This window comes from Danio rerio, chromosome 11 (assembly GCF_049306965.1).
Source record: "Danio rerio strain Tuebingen ecotype United States chromosome 11, GRCz12tu, whole genome shotgun sequence".
Classification (NCBI taxonomy): domain Eukaryota; kingdom Metazoa; phylum Chordata; class Actinopteri; order Cypriniformes; family Danionidae; genus Danio; species Danio rerio.
The window spans coordinates 45,492,501-45,498,769 of record NC_133186.1 but is presented as its reverse complement, the minus strand read 5'-3'; the positions used below and the strand labels follow the sequence as shown (position 1 = coordinate 45,498,769).

General features: G+C 37.0%; 1 protein-coding gene across 1 annotated transcript in view; it reads left to right on the top strand.

Annotated features, from left to right (window-relative positions):
• Positions 1 to 185: 185 nt before the first annotated feature.
• Positions 186 to 6,269, top strand: part of sptbn1 (spectrin, beta, non-erythrocytic 1) — a 95,547-nt gene continuing 89,463 nt past the window's right edge. The window contains 1 exon segment of the mRNA NM_001365192.1: positions 186 to 682. The gene's annotated coding sequence lies outside the window, so the exon portion shown is untranslated.

Genomic DNA, 6,269 nt, shown 5'->3' with positions numbered 1-6,269 from the left:
CAATGCATGGAAATGGGCTGACTTCCTGCTCAAGATCCTTCCCGCAGTCCCCCCCTGTCTTCACTGGAGACTTGGTACGACCCGTCTCCTCCTCTTCTTTCATTGTAATGAGCTGGTGACATCATCTGCAAACACACACACACACACATAGAGCAAGCTGAAATTACAACCCTCGCCTGCTCCGTAAAAAAAAAGAAAAGAGAAAAAGAGTCTCTCCATTGACTGTGGAGGATTGAGACTAACTAGAAGGAGAGTTAGCACTGATCCATCCTCCACTGACAGGAGGAGGAGCTGTCTGCCTGTGAGCTGTTTTAGTTTTTTTGGGGGGAGATTGTGCTTTTGAATGGACAGAGTGTGAAGAGCTACCATCCCGGAGACAGCGGCAGCATGCTGGTCTCCTCCAAGACGTTAGATCGGGACGGAAACCTGCTTTTGGCTATTGGATATCTCTCATTTTAGCTCAGAGAAAATCCTGCTCGTTTTTTCTTTCTGCGCCGGCTCTGTGGTTTCCTGGGAGTTTTTTTTTTGTGAGGAATCTGGAAATAGTTTCCCTCTCGGTCAGGGATCATGGATTTGGAGTGGGCGTCTGGGGGCCCCGAGGGCTTCTATCAGGAGCCCAGCTTCCCTGCGCAAGTGCCCTTCAACTATAACCAGCTCGAGGGCCGATTCAAACAGCTGCAAGGTAAGATGCGCCCGGATGAGGATGGGATGCATTGTTTACAGCCGTTGCTACGCTGAACTCTGTTCAGGGTGTCCGTGGGGTCTTAAACAAGTCTAAAGAATTAAAATATAGGCATTAAAGAGGTTTAAATCCATTAAATATGATGTGTTGTATGTCTTTAGATGCTTTTAAACTGGTCCTAATCTTCCTTTGTCCATGTAAAGCCACCCACAATAGAATTGATCAACACTATTTAGCAATATGGTTTAATTATCGTCCTTACATTCTTACAATAATATGCTTATTTTGATATATTATGTAAAATATGTGGCTGAGAAATAACTTTAATGAGGCAGGTAAAATATTCCATTAACTATTACACAAAAATCCTTAGTGTTTTGCCCTGTAAAAGTCTGAAATTTCATTCATAATGATGTTAAAAGGGTCTTAAAGTCTTCAATTTGACTTGGTGGAACCTACAGAAACCCTGTCTGTTATCATGACTATCCTATGAAGGAAAAAAGGGATGCATTTGCTGTATTTGTTGAAAAAAAAGCACTAAATAGCGAATGAAATTAAATCATTTTTACTTTTTAAAAGCAAAGAGATTCATGCTTAAATAACAAGCGTTTTAATCCTCACATAAAAGGCGGAATTGGGAGTTTCCGACTGGATTAGTGTTTGGATTTTAGACACTTTTGCATGGATTTCATGCTGAACTTCTACCTTTTCCGCTTGGCTTCCCTTCCCCAAAATCAATAAGAGGGCCGTTCGAGCTGAATGGGCCGTCATAGACAACAATGGAAAGCCCGGGATGGTGGGAGTGGCTGTTTTGTTCTGCTGACTATGAGAGTGATAGAGGCATGCTTCTTAACGCCGAGGCTTCATATGCATTTAAACTGAGCGTGCTAATGAGTGCATATGTTCCACAATGTTTGTCATTTTCTTCTTAATACAGTGATGCAGCAATTGCACTGTCAGTTGAAGTCATGCATTAAAGTCATTGCATTGTAAACGTGATTAAATGCAAGAAAGATCTTTGTTGTTACTCGTTGCTTAAATGTATTTTTAGCCAGTTTGAATTCTGACTTCTTTTGTATTCGCAAGGTTATTGGCTTTTTTGTTGTCATTTCAGTTTTCACAGGCCTGTTTTTTTTTTATTTCCTGCAATTGCAAATTCCAGGGATTTCCCCTCGATTCTGATTTCATTCTTCTCAATTGACCTTTTTTTTTCTCAGAATTGCAGTTCAACATGCAAACTCAAGTTAAAAGCTCTTTTCTTACAATTCTGACTGTTTTTACAGATACAAGTCGGATTTTTATCTTTGAGAGTGATAGAGGCATGTTTCCCAACACTGAGGCTTCATCTGCATTTAAACTGAGCGTGCTAATGAGTGCATGTGTTTCAGAATTATTTTGTTTTGTTCTTAATGCTGTGATGGAACAACAGCGCTGTCATGCACTGAAGTCATTGCATTGCAAGTGTAATAAAATGCATGGAAGATCTTTGCCGTTACTCATGAATTTTCTTGCCAGTTCAAGTTATCACTGTTTTTGAGAGTTTATTAGCTTTTTTTGTTGTTGTTATTTCAGTTCTCACAGGTCTGGTCTGGTTTTTATTTAATGCAATTGCAAATTCAAGATTTTTTTCTCTCAATTCTAATTTTATTCTTCACAATTTTGACAACTCAACATGTAAACAAGTTAAAAGCTGTTTTTTTAAACAATTTTAAAGATTTTATACAGTAATAATTGGCTTTTATGCAATTATTAAATTGACTTCAGTCATTGAGTGAAAGAGGCATGTTCCTTAACGCTGAGGCTTCATATGCATATAAACTGAGCATGCTAATATGATTCAGAATGATGCACATCAGCCTTTTCTGTTCTTAATACAGTGATGTATGTTTTTTTTCTTGCCAGTTTAAATTCTCTTTTTTTGTTGTATTTGCAGGGCTATTGGCTTTTTTTGTTGCTGTCTTTCTTTTTCAGTTCATGTTTGACCTGGTTTTTATTTCATGCAATTACAAATTCAAGGGATTTTTTCACTCAATTCTAATTTCATTCTTCTCAATTGTGACCTTTTTTTTTTCTCAGAATTGCAGCTCAACGTGCAAACTCAAGTTTTAAAGCTGTTTTTTGAACAATTCTGGCTCTTTTGTACAGTTTGTAGTTGGTGTTTCACAGTTGGGAGTGATTGAGGCATATTATGCATTTAAACTGAGCTGCTAATATGTTTCAGAATGATGCGCATGAAAATCATGCATTGAATCCAATGCGTTGCAAATTGAATAAAATGCATGGAAGATCTGTAGTTAGTTATTGCTTAAATGTATTTTCTTGCCAGTGTAAATTCTCACTTTTTTATTTTAGTTGCAAGGTTATTGGATTTCAGTTCTCATGAATCTGACCTGGTTTTTATTTCATGCAATTGCAAATTCAAGATTTTTTTTCTCTCAATTCTGATTTTATTTTTCTCAATTGTGCCATGTTTTTTTCTCACGATTGCTGCGCAACATGCAGAGGGAAGTTAAAAGCTTTTTTTTTTTAGCAATTCATAATATTTTATGCAGTTCTTAATTTATGCAATTATTAGTTTGATTTTTCAGTGATCGAGTGATAGAGGCGTGTTTCTTAACGCTGAGGCTTCATATGCATTTAAACTTGCTAATAGGTTTCAGAATGATGCACATCAGCTTTTTCTGTTCTTAATACAGGGATGGAACAATTGCACTGTCAGTAGAAGTCATGCATTGAAGTCATTGCATTGCAAATTGAACAAAATGCATGAAAGCTCATTACTCATTGTTTAATTGTCTTCACTAAACTGGTTTGAAATTAAGAACTGGTTTGCAGTTGTTGTTTAGTTCTGATCTAGTGTGGAGATCGATACACGTGCACTAGGCATTTTAGTGATTTCACAGGTTTCTCTCGTTTGCTGTTACTGTACAGTAGATGTGTCTCTGCTGTTTGAGTGTGAGTGTGTGTGTGTTTACACGGCGCTTCTCATGACCCTGGTATGCATTGGAAGCGTGACGTGTGCATGATGAAATTGCACAAGTATGAGGCGACTGTTAAAAGAGTCACCCTGATATCAGTACATAAAGGGATTAATCACTATCATGATACTGGAGAGATTGATAGACGTCCGGCTTGATCAGATATGCAGCTTTTGTTCATCATAAATGTGCTCCGGTCATAAACAAGGCGTTTGCATGAAACTAAAGTCACAAAAGGGATTTTGATAAGCATAAAAAGCACATTAAACACATTGCATTATATTTTAAATAATTAAAAGTGTTTTGCTTACAAATGGTAAAACTTTAGATAATGGCACAATAGAATGATTTAAAAAGATGTCCAACGTCCAACCTAAAAACCAACCAAATATCAACATCCAATGATGCTACAGCTTGACGTTATGTGGATGTTTCCACTATGACGTCAATCAGAAGTTGGATTTTGGTTGCCATCTCTGATGAATAAATGTCAGTATTTGATGTCAATATGACGTTGGTTTAAGATGTTGGCTTGACGGTAGATTTTGGTCGCTTTCTAACACAACCTAAATCCTAAGACGCTGGCTAGACATTGAATTTTGGTCGCCTGACATCACAACCTAAATCTAACCTGATATTAACATCTTATGATGTTGTGTGTCTGCTGGGCAATAATTAGAAATGACAATCGCTAGTTAAAGGCTTTCACCCCAAACCTCTCTGTCATTCTCACTCTCCTCTCAGGTGGGATGGTGGGCCAATGCAAAGTTTACAACTGGCTAACTTTGGGCATCTCTGCTCTAAATGATTCTAGCTCTTTTGCTACAGTGTAAAAATGTGTGTTAATTAACAGTTTGCATATTTTTTTGTTTCACTTTCTGTTTATTTGTGCTTGTGAATTGCATTGTGGGATGTTGATCTCTGCTCTGTCCACGTTTAATGTTGAAAATTCAACTCTACAGTTTAACAAAGTGACTTTTATTTGACATTTTAGTAGTTTGAAACAATTTAATGTATAATATCGAGAGAAATAACACTGTAAAATAACAGAATGCACTGGAAGTTTATTACAAGGTGTTTGCAGCGTAATATACAACACCAACACAGACGATATAAAAGCAGAAATAAATGGGAAAAAATCAAAACAATGACAAAATACGCAAAACTACAGATATTTTTTCCAGTGTATTGTTACACTCAATGACTTTCTGTAAATCCCCTTCTAATTTGCGAACAAATGAAAGCCGTGTTGCACGTTTATTTCTTTGATCCTTGAAAGCCCTTTTTGTTCATTTTTATGCATCTAGCAGCTGCTTTCATCTAGAGAAATGAGGCTAATCAGTAACTCGGAGCGGCCCGGCCCTTCCTGCAGTTCACTGATGAATACTTGACCTTTTACCTGTGGTCTGATGGACTGTGAGATTCAGCTTGTAAATGTCTTGATATGTGTTTGGGTTGAGATAATCTGTATTTCTGTCGGCATAGCATTTGTCATGCAATACAATACAACACAATACAATACAATACAATACAGTAAAATACAGTACAGGACATTATAGTACAATACAATACAATACAATACAGGACATTATAGTACAATACAATACAATACAGTACAATACAGTACAATACAGTACAGTACAGTACAATACAGTACAGTACTGTACAATACAATACAGTACAATACAGTACAATACAGTACAATACAGTACAGTACTGTACAATACAATACAATACAGTACAATTCATTCATTCATTCATTCCATTCATTCATTCATTCATTCATTTACTCATTTATTCATTAACTCATTCATTCATTATTAATTCATTCATTCACTCATTCATTCACTCATTAACTCATTAATTTACTCATTCATTCATTCATTCATTCATTCATTCATTCATTCATTCATTCATTCATTCATTCATTCACTCATTCACTCATTCATTCATTCATTCATTCATTCATTCATTCATTCATTCACTCATTCATTCACTCATTAACTCATTAATTTACTCATTCATTCATTCACTCATTCATTCACTCATTCACTCATTCATTCATTCATTCATTCATTCATTCATTCATTCATTCATTCATTCATTCATTAATTCATTCATTCATTCATTCATTCACTCATTTCTTTCAGCTTAGGCTCTATTTTAGAGGTTGACATAGCGGACTGAACCGCCAACTATTCCATCATATGTTTTACACAGCGGATGCCTGTCCAGCTTCAACCCAGTTACTGAGAAACATCCATGCACACTTACACACACACACTCATACACTGCGGGCAATTTACTTAATTAATTCCCCTATAGCACATGTGTTTGAACTTATGGGGTAAATCGGAGCACCCGGAGGAAACCCTCACCGACACGGGGAGAACATGCAAACTCCACACAGAAATGCCAACTGTCCCACCTGGGACTCAAACCAGCGACCGTGTTGTTGTAAGGTCACCGTGCCAACCACTGAGCCACCGTGCTGCCCCATTTCTTTATTAATCCTTGTAATGAAGTTCAGGGCCTTTTGGCCGCCGGGAAGAAGGAGGCGGAGAACCGACGCAGTTTTAAAATATTTATTTATAACATGAACGGCAAGT